A 15,982-nucleotide genomic window follows, 5' to 3' on the forward strand; every position below is an offset into this window, starting at 1 on the left:
GCTCCGTTCTTGGGGTCCATTTGGTTCACATTCGGAATCAAAATAGTTTATCCCCATAGTCTGTTTGGTCCAAACAGGAACAAGAATGTGATTTGGAATCAGTTGGAATGAGATATCATTCCCAAGGGAGGATGGAATGACCATTCCCTTATATGGGGGAATACCATTCCACCAGGAATGGGAATGAGATTCCAACTCCACCCAATCAAACGTTGTAATCCAAATGGCCCATTCCAATTCCAATTCCATACCCCTATACGTACAAATCAAACAAGCCCTTAATTTCATCTATATATTTGGATTGAATATAGATCTAATACAATATGATCTGAAAGTGATAATATACGCCTATCCATATACCTAGGCCTTGTTTGGAAAATATTTTTAAAAGAGCTTATGAGCTTTTAGAAGTCTGATACACCAAAAATGGTCCTTTTCCATTTGGCTCATGAAAGCCCGTTAAGACCAAAAGGCAATATCTCAAAAAAGACTCTAAAAAAGACAAAAGCCTATTTGGCTCATGAGCCATTTTTTGTAATCAAACCGGTACTATTGGTTTTTGGAAAATCGATAACCAAAACCAACCGATTGACCGGGTCGATTCACTATTGGTTTTTTAGTTTTTTTTTATTTTTAAAATATATATTATATAAATATATAATAAAAAAATTATAAATATATATAATATTATATTTTAAATAATAAATAATATATTATAAATGTATATATAATATAATATACATAAATATATAAAAATATATGTAAAGCAGTCGATTCGATTAACCATCGGTTTTCTATATTGATTAACCAAAACTGAATCAGTACCTTCATTTTTTTAAAACGCCGAACCAAAACCAAATGAATCGATTCGATTAACCGATTTTTTTGTTTTTATAGATTTGAGAAACTCCAATTGAAGCTTACGGTGTATTTGGGCTTTCGGCTTCCCGATACATTTTGACAAAAATGCAAAAAGTAGTCGATCAAAACATCCTTCATTCTCCATTTCAATCGACAAAAGCAACTCTGCCTCTAGTGACCATTGAAAAGCATCGACGCAGGTAATACACGTTTTTCTTCTACTTCTTCCTCCTCCTCCTCCTCTTCTTCAAACTTCTCTTTGTACTGGGATAGTGTAATTGCTAATTCCGAAAAATCAAAATGACTTTGTTCTATCTCTCTCTTCACTAATTCCTTTGTCCAAATGGTAACTCCATCACGATAAAACGCAATCCAATTCATTTATATGAATTAGGTTTCCAACAAACAATCATAAGTCTTGCTTCACCCCTTAACCTTTTTTTTTTCTTTAGCTGAAAATAGTAATTATCGGTAAAGCAGTGAACTTAATTGCTAAAACATATATAATGTCAGAAGGGCATGATATATTTCAAAAAAAAATGAAACCAATCAACCAGCATTCCAGCATCTTAATTTTTTCTGTTATTGTTCAAAATTTTATAATCCGCTAATTTTTTATTTCTTTACTTGCTGAGTCCAAAAGCATTGATGTAAACCGGCATTCCGACACCATTTGATTCTCTCTAGCTTCCGTATTTCTTTAATTAGTGAGTCTCCGGTTGCCTTTCTCAAGGTAAGAAGGAATGGTTGTTTTCCCTTAAATATGGATGAATATTTCTATTTCTTTAGTTTATATTCACTGCTCTCTTCTATGATTTCCATGGATGATGATTCTCCAGTGTTTTCTATGGAATGAGCTAACGAATCCTTAATATGAGTTTCTTTTATTCTAAGGTTGTTGGAGTTTCAGTTTGATAATTTAGATATTGGAGTTTCTGTTTACTGCTTTCTCTAGATATTCTAAGGTTGTTGTGTACTTGTTTATTTTGGTAGCTACAGGCCTACTGTAATGGTGGGCTATGGGATGAAATTGGAATTTGGTGGAGGGTGGTGGGTGAGACAAGGAAATGCTGATATGCTTTACTCGGGGCATGCATGAACAAAATAGATGTATGAATATATGTAAGGACAACTGTAATGTTGTTGTATGCCGATCCGCAATAACTATCAACCTTTTACATATTTCTTCGTTTCTTTACGATGCACAAATTTTAGATCAACAAAACCAATGATCTCATATAAGTAGTTAAGTACACCCTCTAAACTAGATTCTCTATGAACAATTCAGATTAGATAAAGAATTAATGACCTTAGGCTCAGTTTGGAAGCAGTATAAATATAAATATGTATAGTATAAATATATACAAAATAATATAAAATATAAGGTTTTACACTCTACATATTTACATTTATACTTCTTCCAAACTCAGCCTTAGCTACTGCATTATTTTGTTCAAAAAATTCCACCTGTAATTGCCTTTCTAGAGGCTGAGTGCTTGACAACTCTAATTTCTGATCTCGAGTTTTGAATTCTAATCTCTGAATTGCCAGCATTACCTTTATTGCTAAAGGGGTGAGTGTTTGGTATAACTCTAAGCTCTGATCTTTAGAATTAAAAAATAAAAAATAAAAAATCTGAACACGGTACTCAATTCTGATATCTGAATTGGCAGAATTAAAAATAGTATATTTTAAAACTTACCTCTCTCAAATCTCTATGCACTTTTTTGGTAGCCACAGCAAGAGATGAAAATTAGACTACTATCAAGCTAAGCAATTGATTTCTTAAACTAGACTAGCATAAATAGATAGTAGTATAGTACCATTTATTTAAATAGAACAAGATGCATATTCTGACAACTGATCATTGTTGTCATTATTATTCATGAATAATAATAAAATAATAACCTGTTGCTGAGGCTTCTCCTCGAGTTCTTTAATTTCTTCATTGATCTCTTCATCTTCACTCCATTCTAAGTCAAGCTGAAAGAATAGGCATTGTCTATTAGGCATGTGTAAGAAGTATAAATCCAATGAAAAAGGTGTATTAATTATCAATTGGGGTTTTGAAGTCATAATGCCTTTATTACTTTTATGGAGTCAATAAGGTGGGCTTATGGAGAGGATGAAGATGGTAGAGTGTCTAACTAGTGGTATGAATACAAGAATCCAAAGGAAAAGGAGATTTGCTAATGGGTTGGAAGATAATTTAGCTACAAAGGGTGCTTAGGGATCATTTGTACTAGTGGTGGGCATGCATATTGAAAAACTAATCCACCTCCATTAACATATCGAAAAACTGATCGAATATATGCAGATGCACAGTTAGCATCCATTAATTCTTGGTTTATTGACTTTGATTTAGTACTGAGTATATTACGAATTGGGGAATAAGTGAACCCCTCCTCTAGAAGACTAACTGTTTTACAAGAATTAGAGTCATATGTGAGAGATTTTTTATTTGAAATAATGTTTCAATGTTGCAATGTTAATTGGTTGGTTTTGGTATGGGTTCACCTCAACCACAACCTCAAAAGAGTTGGGTCAATGTGGGTTTGCCATTAAACTCAATCAACTAACATCCCTACGGTAAAGTAAATAGGTAAACCGAAGGGGAGGTCTTAGTATTTGACAAAAACCAGAGGAGATGTTGAATATAGGTCAATTTTTTTCTAGATTGTGGCGGTTTCACAATTTATGTACTTGATTTCATATTTAAAGAGTTATTATTTTCTATTTTGTGATATCATGGAAACAAGTTTAATTATCTTAAAGGTTATAATAATTTAAACAGTACTTGAGTTGGAAAATACATTTACACCCACCCACCCCTCCTCCCAAAAAATAAAAAACAAAGCAAATAAAAGAAATGAGTACAAAAAGGATAGAGAGAGAGAAGGAGACTACAAATTCTGTAATCATCATTTCTGGAATAGCCTCTCATCTTTCTTATCTGGATTGCTAATTGTGGAATTGCTATTAGACTCATTTGCAATCCTATAATCTTGCAAAAGTGTTAAATCCTTTTCAATGATAATAGGGTGACTCTTGGCTTTGAGCATGTTAAGGCAAAGGAAGATTCTCCACGTGGTTATTGGATGGATGTGAGATGGTTTTGGTGGCCTGTGGATTTGATTGTTCAATGCATGATAACAGGGAGGTGAGACACTTGCTGCTTTTTATGCACAAGTATTTTAAGCATTTATTGTAATCTTTGAAAATGTATGTTTTCCTTTTTGTTTTCTATTTTCATAGTCAATGAGTCAGTGGTTAATGGTTAGGAATGAGAATGTTTAAGATGTGATTTGACCCCAGGTCTGGGGTTTGACTCGACCAAGACTACCAACTAGTTAGGTAGAACCCTCTCTATTCAATGGTCTTCTTGCTGATAATTAGTTTTGGGAAATATTCTTATTGCAATTGGCATAATTGATTGCCAGACCTTTCCTTATTATTATCCCTGTTCACGAATTAATGTCACTTGAAATGACATGAGTTTTCCCTTGAAATACTAAAGAAAACTGCCTCAATTTCTTGAGATGAAACTGAAGGAAAATGCTCACCTTTTAATTTAACCTGTTACTAAAGTTACAAGATTCTCCCATAATAATCATTCCTAGGCCAACTCGTAAAATAGTAAAATTTTATGTTACTAGATGTCTAGTTAAGATGGCTTCTTGATGAGGACGCTAGACCTTATCTTAATTTTGCAAATGTGACTCATTGAATGATTAATAAAATTCTCTTTTCAACTTGTGATAATGAATACATACTAACTCATGGGCCTATGGGGCCTCAAGGCTCAAGCCATTGTGGATGCTTTGAATCTCCAAACTCATGACAACAGCTTTTAAAGGTCTTAATTGTTACAGGCCAATATTTCATCGGCTCCTTTACTTGCCAATTAAGGCTCCTTCTCTATAAACTATGTAACACAATAGGGCAATTGCTGAAGGTAAGCACCCATACATTTTCGCTTGTGTAGAGGAATCACAGCCTTCCACAAGAACATCTTATGCTCCTCCTTCAATGGTAAAGCAAACCCACTAATTACGATACGAAAAATCTCCAAGAGCTCAACAATTCCATTATGGCATTCTGTTTCAAAGACAAAACAATAAAATATATTGTTGACATCCTTCTAGATGAAGGGCTTATGAACATGAACTTCCATAAATGTAGGATAGTTTTCAAACAATCTCTTTTTCTTGGATCCTCCGAATTAAACAACTCAACTAACTTGTTGTTTTAGCATCAGTAGCTAGCCCTTGGTCTGGTTGGAATCAAGTTGAATTTGCCTTTACAGCTCTTTGATGAAAGTTTAATATGGATTATATATATATATATATATATATATATAAGGGTTTTGATTTAATGTTTGATGTTGAAATCATGAAATCATTTTGAAAACTTAACAAAGGTCATGTGATTGCTATAGCACGTGTTGTCATTCTGAGAAGTAATAAGATCCCTTCAGATAGGAGTTACTTGCGCAGTAAAACTTTGATAATTCGAGTGAGTCTAATGCCCCCAATAACGGTTTAAATTTTATAAGGGTGGCTTGGGGATATGGTGGTCTGGTCACAACTTATCAAGCGCTTTGTGCTTCTGGACATACTGCCACGCATCGAGTGGAAAAAGATTTTTGAACTCTACAATTGATTTTAGAAATGCTCAAACTGAAAGTTTTTTTTTTTTTTGAGTGATTTGTTCAGATGTATCTCACATGGGATTCTTTTTTTGGATTATGCCAAGTGAATGCTTCAAGACCGCATAAAGTGATAGATTTGAATCAATTTCGACGGGTATTCAATTATGCCAGAAGGCAAATCACACAGAGAATTTTTGATGATATTTGATGGGTCTTAGATTATGCTTGAAGGTGGATCGCACAAAGCGAAAAAATTCGATGATATTTGATAAGTATTTGATTATGCTTGAAGGCAGATCACAAAAAGCGAAAGATTTCAATGATATTTGATGGGTATTCGATTTTGATGATTTTTGATAGGTATTCGGTTGTGCCCGAAGGCGGATTGCACAAAGCAAGAGATTTCGATAATTTTCGATGGATATTCGATTGTGCCCGAAAGCATATTGCACAAAGAAAGATAAATTTTGATGATTTTTTATGGATATTTGATTATGCCCAAAGGCAAATTGCACAAAGCAAGAGAAATTTTGGTGATTTTCGATGGATATTTGATTATGCTCAAATGCAGATTGCACAAAGCAAGAAAATTTTTGATGAATTTTAATGGGTATTTGATTATGCTCGAATGCATATTGCACAAAGTGAGAGATTTCAATGATATTTGATGGGTATTCGATTTTGATGATTTTTGACAGATATTCGATTATGCTCGAAAGTGAATCCCACAAGGTGAAAGATTTCGATGATATTTAATGTGTATTCGATTATATCTGAAGGTGGACTGCACAAAGCGAAAGATTTCAATGATATTTGATGGGTATTTAATGAATTTTGGATGAAAGAAAATTTGATGGTTAACGACTTTTGTATTTAGACAATTTAGATGAAAACAACTTGCACAGAAGGATTATGAAAAAGATGATGATGCAAAAAAACTTTTGATTAGTGCATGCCAAAATTTTGGATTTAATGAAATATTTTTGGATGGTTGGGATGAAAGATTTTTGAATTTTTTTGAAAAAACATTTGGATGACTTAAAAGACAAATTTTTGGATGTTTTAAATGCAAGAAAATATGATGCTATTGAGCTTTTCACTAGTACAAGAATTTTTTTTTTTTTTGCCATAAGGGACTTTAATGCTGCGAGGGACTTTGATGCCACGAGGGACTTTAGTGCCACGAGAGACTTTGGAACATATTCAATGATCAAACAATGATTTTTAAGCCATAGTATAGGAAATGATATGCCTATCTAGAAGCTTGATGATTTTAAAAAGTAAAGTAAATGGGTGAGGACCCTTTTCTTCTTTTCCTGTGATGTTTGGCCATTTTGAAACATTTGGGCTGGAGAAAAGGATAATGCGTATGATACCGACTGGGAAGATGATGACAAGAGGTTGACAAGGATTAGGCGAAATGTGATAGCTTACATCTGACAAAACAATGACACTCAAAAGAACATGCTTACCCTTAATGTGGTGTGAGATTTGATGATAACAACATTGTTGGTTTCAGAGATATGTGTTTTAGAAATGTTAGAAGCCAATTGGGAATTCACTTTGGCAAAATGTTTGAGTGAGAGGTAGTCACCCTTCGCATAGGGATTGAATCTTTGCCACTATGATAAACTGAATTTCTTGTGCTTTGATACCCTTGCCCCAAGTTTGGAATGTATCATTCTCATTTTTTTATGCCTTTTTTCCCTGGTTTAGTGTTTCTAGGTTTGACTTCTTTCTTCTTCTTCTTCTTCTTCTTCTTCTTCTTGGGGGGCTTGCACTTGATCCTGTCATTGTTAGCAAAAAAATGTGGGCCCAATGTTAATTTGCTAATCTCTCAAAGATCAATGAAGTCTTATTAGATGGGACGAAATGTGGCTTAGGACATGGTTCAGAATCGAAATATAGGAGGCTCAAATATTCTTTTGACATAGGTTTCAGATGCTTAAATTAACAAATAGAGCCTTTAGCATTTTCTTTTTTGGTTCTTCTTTTCCTCTTTTTTTTATTCTCTTTAGATGTGAAATGTTTTTCATGTCTTTCAATGCCATGAGCTATACATCTTTATTGATCAGGGAGGACTTTTTGTTGGGGTGAAGAATGAGGTGGGGTTAGGATGGAGTCAGAAACAGATGTTTAACTTAGTTGCCCTAGTATTTTTTTCTTTTTATTTCAAAGTTGCACTTTCCTGACTTAGTTTTTCCTTTTGACTTTATTCCCCCCCCCCCCTTTTGACTTGTTGTAAGGGCATTCAAACATTTGACATATGTCTCTTGAAACATGAGGTTTAGTCAAAGAAGAGGTTTAGAGGATTGGTTAGTGGATCAAAGACATGATGAAATAATTGATAGATGGCCTCCATTCGTCTCTTGATTGATGTATGACTTATGAAATGAAATACATGTTAAGCTTGTCTCTAATTAATCTTTTAAGGGAAAAGTATTACTCTTTGATAATGTTGGGGTCCTTTAGTGAACTTGCCCCTAGTTCTTTTTGCCCCCCTTTTTTTTTCATGTTCTTTTCATGTTTTTTCTTTCCTTTTCTATTTGTCTTCTTTTTTTTTTCTTGATTTTTCTTTTGATTCAAGCATCTTTAGAAACTTGTGGGTTTTGTCAAAAAATGGTTTAGATGAAAGGCTCAAATGGGTTGTCTATCGTCTGAATGAATGATAAGGGACTGAGGGAAATAATCGACCGAAAATAGCCTCTACTCCTTTCTTTGATTGATCAACAATTGGCCGTAGCTTTGATGACTTGATGTTGACTTAGGAGTCGCCACTACGAAGTTGATTTAATATCCTATTGCTTTTAGCACTTGCGCTACTTAGGGTTGATCCCTTCTCCAAAAATTTCCATTCAGCAACCAACTTTTCTCAAGAACATATCAATTAGACTTGTTCCAAGTTTTTGATCATCAAATCTGTATAGAATGGAAAGATAAATTGGGTCCAATTGAATTCATTGTTTTATCAAGAGTAAGCATTGGAACAGAAAAATAGAGTGATAAAAGGCACAAAATAAGATTTCATTAAGTAAAAACTAAGTACACTAAGTTTTTAAGGTGCAAAGAAAAACAAAGTTTAATGCAAATGTGCTTTAGGCAGCATATCCATAAGCTTGAGCTCGGGGTTGTATTGGCCATCATCGATGAGGCGTTGGATAGCATACTTCAATTGCTAGCACTCATTGGTTTCATGTCGTAGTCCTTGATGGTAGACACAGTAAACTGTGAAATGGGCCCTCATTTTCAGCTATGAAAAATCAACCTAAGTCTTTGATAGTGACTTTGTTTTCTATGGGAAAGGCATACAACCAAGAGATTTCGAGTTCTAAGGATTGGAAAAAAATAGAAATGGTTTGTAAGAATTTTTTAAATCCGGAGGAACATGATTTCAACTTCTCTTAGGACTAATTTTGAGGTGATGCTATCGGGTATTAGGCACTGATTTACCTAAGACCCTCACCTAATTGCAGGCCAAGTTTCTCCAACATTTTAGAACCTCAAGCAACCTAGACAAACTAAAATAGAAGAGACTCACCTTTTTGTATGTACATTGTCTAAAGATTTCTAGCAGCTAAAAGGACTTTAAACGAAACTTGAGTAAGGCACAGAACTGAGTTGAGCTTTTTGGTGTTAAGTTTAGAAGACAGGAGGATGAGGCTTTGGCTTGGCTTCAGGGACTTTGAGATTTCAAGTAGAATAAGTGGGTTACAGAAGTTGGAAAACTTCCCTCTTCCCCTCTTCTTCTCTTTTCTAGGGCTTCTCTTAGGTTTCCTTTCCTCCGTCTCCTCAATCCCCCCCCTTGAAGCTCGAGTTGGGCCTCTATTTATAGAGAAAATAGAGGGAGATGGGTCTAAAATTTGCTCAGTTATAATGTTTGTGACTGAACAGTGTTCTTTCACTGAAATAAGGAATGATTCTTTAAAGAAATAGGTGTTGAGTCAAGCTTTCCTGCTTGGCGAAACACTTTCTTCGATTTGGGGGTGGTTTTCATGGGTTTTGTACAGCCAATGGGAGCTTGGGGCGTGCTAGACATTGCAGCCCCGTATTTGAGGCTAACAATGGCAGAAAATATAAATTTGATGAACCTTTTAAAGTTATTTTGCCTTTTCTTGGTCTTAAGTAGGGGTTTGTTTGGTATTTTGAGCTTTTTGGGTCTATTAAGCTTTGTTTGATTAGTCCAGGTGTTCTAATGGGTCAAGAATGGGTTTGGCATCAGCCATCACCCCTTTAAAGCTTCAGGTTGGGCCAGATGATGTAGCAATTTAATTTGGCGCGTCGAAATAATATATTTCTAGTTTAATGGTCAAATAAATGAGTTTGGTGATGACATTTGGTATCCTAGGGTTTTTTTGGGTCTCTGAACACAGTGATGAGGTCTGATCAGAAAAATGGGGTCGAGATAATTGAGATTTATGGCAAACAACTCCGAATTAACGAGATTTGCTGAAATAAAATCTTTATTTGATGAATGGTCAAACGGGGGAATTTTGAGATGAAATTTGGTGGGTTGGCAATTTTGATCATCCTGAATCTAATGAAAGTGGTGGATATTTGATTAGAGGTGTGGATTGATTGATTTAGTTCAGATCATAGTCTTAGCTTATGGTTTTCAATCAACGAAATCATCTGAAATGGAATCTTACTTTTTCAATGGTCAAACAGGGATGTTTGGTCGTGAGATTTGACATGTTAGGATTTTTTTGGTCTCCAAAAATAGTGGCAATGTCTGATTTGTCACATAAAGTTGGAATGATGGATGGTAGGATCTAATTAATGAGATTTGTTGGAATAGGATGTAGACTTGATGAAGGGTTAAACGAGGAAATTTTGAGCTACAATTTGGTTGGTAGGCATGGATTAGGGTGATGAGTCAAGTGGATGGTTCTGATATGAGAATTATATGGTCAATCTTGGTAATCATTCAGGGCCATCCGAATGAGATTTTGATGTTTTTGCGGTTGGTTATTGAAGACTCGTAGTGGGATTTGTTAGTTGATTATTTCCTAGTAATCTTGGGGTGATGGATACGTTGAATTCGATTTTGGAGTTGGAGTTTGAATATCGCATGGATCGGGGCCGTTAAAAAGGGGGCTAGTATGATGAACGATGAATCTTTGCAATTTAGTCATGAAAGTTGATGTGTAACTAAGTTGTAGTTTTCCAAGTCTGGGGATGGCATTTGATCAATGTTCTCTTTTTGTCTTGTGGTTGTGTCAAATGAGGGTTTTCTCGGGTTTTGAAAGTCTCAAGTTGATTTTGTTGTGTTTCAAGTTTTTAGAGTACCAAAGAGGTAGGGTGAAGGGACCAAGCAAAAATTGGGTGCTAACAAAACCCTAACCCTATGCAAGACCAAGAAACAAAGAGAATGAAAAGGGGAAAGAGAGGGAGAGCAGGAGAGACAAAGAAAAGAGAGAAAGGGTGCAAATTTCTACATCCTAATGTAGAAGATACGAACTATCTTTGAGAAGTTGAATCTCCTCACGCGTTGGAAGGGAAGTCACGTGCAAAATAACGGATTATCCTCACATGCTCACTCTATTATCTGCACGTGGGGATACCATTCTCTCAACGCTGAATGCATCAACGTATCCCTATTCTGTATTAATATATAGATATAAGATACAAGATCAAATTTAGCTTTATGTTTGTCTATCATTTCCATTTAAGTTTAACCTATTACTAAGGTTTGGTAGTCCTAGCCACGTGAGTCAATCATATTGGTATAAGCTCAGCTCTGCCTCAAACCAGTACATGTAATTTTGAATTGACAGTATGCCTATTAAAGGCATAATGAACCCATGAATTCACAATAGGCCTATTAAATTCTAAGTTTACTTTTGTAATATGATAGTGCATATGCATAGATATTGTATATAATATTCAATATTTACATACATTTTTATAAGTTTATAAGTTAAAAATAATTAAAATTTTAAATTTTCTTTATTTTAACATATTAGAGTGGAATGAGATTAAATCCAAATCCCCATCATAGTTTGATTGGTTTTGGAATTTCAATAATTGAATTGGATTCAAATGTAGATGATTTCAATCCAAATTCGACTTGATTACGACCATAGGTGTCAAAATCCAAATTTATCAATCAGAAACTAACCAAATTTTTATTTAATCCAACCCTATTCATGGATTTAATTGCTAATAATACATGATTTTGATTTTGATGATATAATGATGTAGCAGTTATTTTCTTTTCTGGAAAACGAAATTATTTATATGGGTGAAAATCATGGACAAGAGCGCAACATCAAAATCAATGTATTGCACAGGTAAAAACAAAAAAAAAAGAAAAAGAAAAAGAAAAACTTTGTTCGTTTTAAAGGGTTTGAAAATCATCAAATTTTTTATGATAAAATGGAGCAGCATGGTTCAACTTCCACTATGCAAGGAATCATTTCCTAATTTTTTCAGGGGAAATTATTTAAAGCACCCATTGGCTTTCAAAACCTACTTAAAGTATCCCAAGGTTTCTAAAAATATGCTTTTTATAATTGTGCCATTAAAATGGATGAAAAGATTCTTTTAACTTCAATTATTTTTTTCAAAATTTCCAAAGTCCACCACAAAATTAGCCATACGTATTCCTCCACAGTTGTTGCCTAGTATAGGATTGAGTAGATAGGTGCTTTTTAAGGCCTTGTTTGTTTTTCATGAAATAGGGGTGAGTGTGTTGGTAGGTGATGATACGCGATCTAGCAGCTCCCTGTTGGAGGACAGCTCGGATGTCTCTTTGCAGGTCATTCCAGCAATCTAGTTGGCTTGGCATCCGAGCCACCTTCCAGCAGGGAACTTGCCAGCTTAGCATCCGAGCTGTCCTTCAGTAGGGAGTTGCTAGATCGCACATCATCAATAGGACTTACGGAAAAGACATCAATCTACGTTTTATTTTCTAGTATTAGTGGGTCCCATGGAAAAGACAATTCTTGAGAGGCTCTTTTACCATGGGTAAATTACTGAGAAAATTCCTGATCAATACCTTGAACTTTAGGGGTTGTGTCATGTTAGTCCCTGAACTTTAAAATGTGTCTATGCAATACCCCAAATTTTCAGAATGTGTCTAATAGGTCCTTGTCGTTAACAATCCGTTAGCTAATTTTGTAAATGTCAAAAACTACCCATCAAGTGTCATATAATTTTCTTGATCAGCCACTTCCACATAAACCAATTTAAACAAAACTCCCCCCATTTAAATCTTGATTCGAGTAAACTATGTTGTCATTCCACCTTGATTCTAGGCAATCTTGTTTTTTGGCTTGTTGAATGATAGACTACCAATTACCAACAATTAATCCATTGTGATGCAACATTAACAATCAACAAAACCTTTTCCTTGCAAATGCTAAGATCAATATCATTTCCCCTTGCATCCTAGCTGGGATAGGAAGGTTGTAGCAAAAATTAATAAAAAAATTAAAGAATATATAAGAAACTGTAGCAATGGTGGTTTCAGCCATTGCCGATACTTGGTCAATTCCCAACACTGTCGTAGCAATGGCGCAACTCTTTAATCTCAAGGTAGAAGACAATGAACAATGTCTTCTTTTAAGGGTAGTTTTGATATTTTAAAAGTTTTAAGTGGCACATGTCATCATGTTATACAAAGAACTAATGGATTATTAAAAATAGGGACCTATTATACACATTCTAAAAGTTTGAGGTATTGCATAGATAGTTAGACACGTTTTAAAGTTTAGGGACTGACTTGACACAACCCCTTAAGTTCAAGGTACTGATCATGAATTTTCCCTAAATTATTTATCCATGCACACCAAAAATCACTAATATGTGATGGGACACCATTGTCCTTTCAATAATATCATTCTTTTGGATAAATCGATCATTGTACACCTTTAAAGGGAGAATAAAAGAATATTATTAATTGCCCTTATTCCGGTAAGTATTTATTAGAAAACACTTGCCCAAATAGGTACATAAATACATTTATCAAAGTAAGTCATTTACCATGACATAAACAAGGCCTAAGTCCAAATAATGGGAAACTCGTCCCCAGCACCAAAGGAACAATATGACCTATTTGATGGCTTATCATCTTTTGTTCTATTTTGTGTTTTACGTTCAGAAAGTGATGATAAGTTGATAGCTATGCTGGAATGGGAGAATGCTAGACCAGAACCCAATCTCTAACCCAAATCCAATCAGACTTTGCAGATCTTATCGGGACCTATGGCTCAATTTGGAAGGAGTACAAATGTAAATATGTAGAGTGCAAAGCCTTATATTTTGTATGTATTTGCACTGTACATATTTGCATTTGTACTCCTTCCAAACTGAGCCTATAGCTCAATTGCCTATTTGGAACTCCATTTATTTCTCAGCTTCCTCTGCATTGCATGTTTTGCTCTATCTTTTTTCTCTCGAGCATCAAAAGGCATATATGGTTGACGAAGAACAGGTAGGATTAGATGTCCATGGACTAGTTTTAGGTCCAATTCAAAATCAATTTAGATGGATTGGATGGACCAATAAGACATTGAATTAGACTAGTAGTCTAAACTTAATGGTCCAAAACATTTATTGGATTGGATTGGACTTAGTCCATTCGTAATGGATTTATTTTGGGTTGAGTCAAATTGAACCACTATCTGGTCGATTGATAGAAGATAAGAATGCATATACCAAATGAGTCAGGTTTGGATTAAAACCAATTGAATAGATTGGATGGTCCAGACATTTAATTGGATCAGTCCAAAATAGCCAAGAGTATTCATCCAATTGGATTGAATTTGGTCCATCTATAATAAAATTATATTAGACTGAATCGAATTAGACCAAATCCAGCCCAATTGACACCCCTAAAATTATTTAGTAGATGGCAATAGTGTTAATGTTATTGACAATGATGGTTAATTGGTTCAGTGGAGGTGATTATTATTGTTCCGGAGATTATCTAAGACAAAAGGGTAAAATTGGGATTTTAAACTATTAAAACAACCAATGAAGCTTCATGCAAATGTAAGCTTACGGATCACTAACAGAAGGGCAATATTTGTTATATTAAATTAACTAGTACCTTAAGTCATGAAAACGAAAGGGTTACTTCAACTATTTATCAGGAACCAGGGGTATCTAAATAATTTATCCATTGAAACTCAGTAAGGTTTGGGTTAGGATGGAGATGAACCGATCCAAAACAGACACAATCGCACTTTTAGCTGAGCCCGGATTAACAGGAGACAAGATTGTATACACCCGCCTGGGCTACCTATCACGAGTGAACACGTCAGTTTGGACCTATCTGCATTGAACATTGGCATATTCACTCGTGATAGGTAGTTCAGCCTAGTGTGTACAATTAGAGGTGTCAATTCGATGGATTTGGTCCAACCGGATTCAGTCCAATGTGAGTTTATTTATAAATTGACTGGACCCATTCCAGTTCAAATCCAATACAAACTAAATTCAATCCAATCCATTAAATGTAAATGGATTGGATTAGATCCAATCTAAACCTAATGAAATATCAAAACTTATATAAAAGCACTTTTATAAAAGTATTTTGATAAAAATATTTTCATAAAAATTCTTTTACAAAAGCATTTTTGTTGAAAAGTACTTCAGAAAAATGATTTTATAAAAAAATTTTTTGAAAAATGCTTTTATAGACTTTTATAGAAGTGCTTTCGTAAAAGTACCCAATTACCCTGATTGTATTGGACATACAATTCATCAGATTCGGATGTACCCTAATTTGAATCCAATCTGATTCATTTGCATTCCTATGCCCAATTAACCAAGGAAAATTTGGAAGAAGGGGAAAGGGCGTTAGCAAAAGTATATAACTGTGCAAAGCGAGACAAAATATAAACAAACTTAAAAAAAATAAAAGATAGATTATAGATTAATATCCCATACTTTGGGGCTAATCTCACTTTAGTATGTGAGTTGCAGTATATGAATTCTTGAAAATTAATAATTTAGTACGCCATTGTTACTTATTCATCACTCATTATCTATATCACGTCATGAACATGTGTGACTTAAATTTTTTACCCATTTTTTTCTGACAACAGTGGTGGTCTAAACACTCTAAACCTCATTTGTTATGGATTGAATAATTGATAAAAGGATTACAATTTACAACGGTGACATGATCTAAATCCCTCTTTTCCAACAACGTCGTCTTCTCTGATAACGTTTTTTTTCGTACCTCCACGGGGAAGCATTGGTTTAGGATATACAGTAAACAATGGTGTTTAATTACAGTATGCAGGAAAGATATGGTATGGAAAGAATTTTAACCCATCATAACTCATTCATCAATTTTAATAAATAACACCTGATATGCTTATGATTCTAGTTGATTTGGTCAAAAGTTATTCAGAAATCATATTGCCTATTCAAACGTCAAACGTCATCTAACACTAATTAACAAGGTTTTAAAAATTGATCGGAAAATGGAACCGTTCTAATTACCAGTTTTTGGGTCAG

Source organism: Nelumbo lutea, chromosome 4, assembly GCF_056320005.1.
Source record: "Nelumbo lutea isolate HS-2025 chromosome 4, American lotus-T2T, whole genome shotgun sequence".
NCBI classification, from domain to species: Eukaryota; Viridiplantae; Streptophyta; class Magnoliopsida; order Proteales; family Nelumbonaceae; genus Nelumbo; species Nelumbo lutea.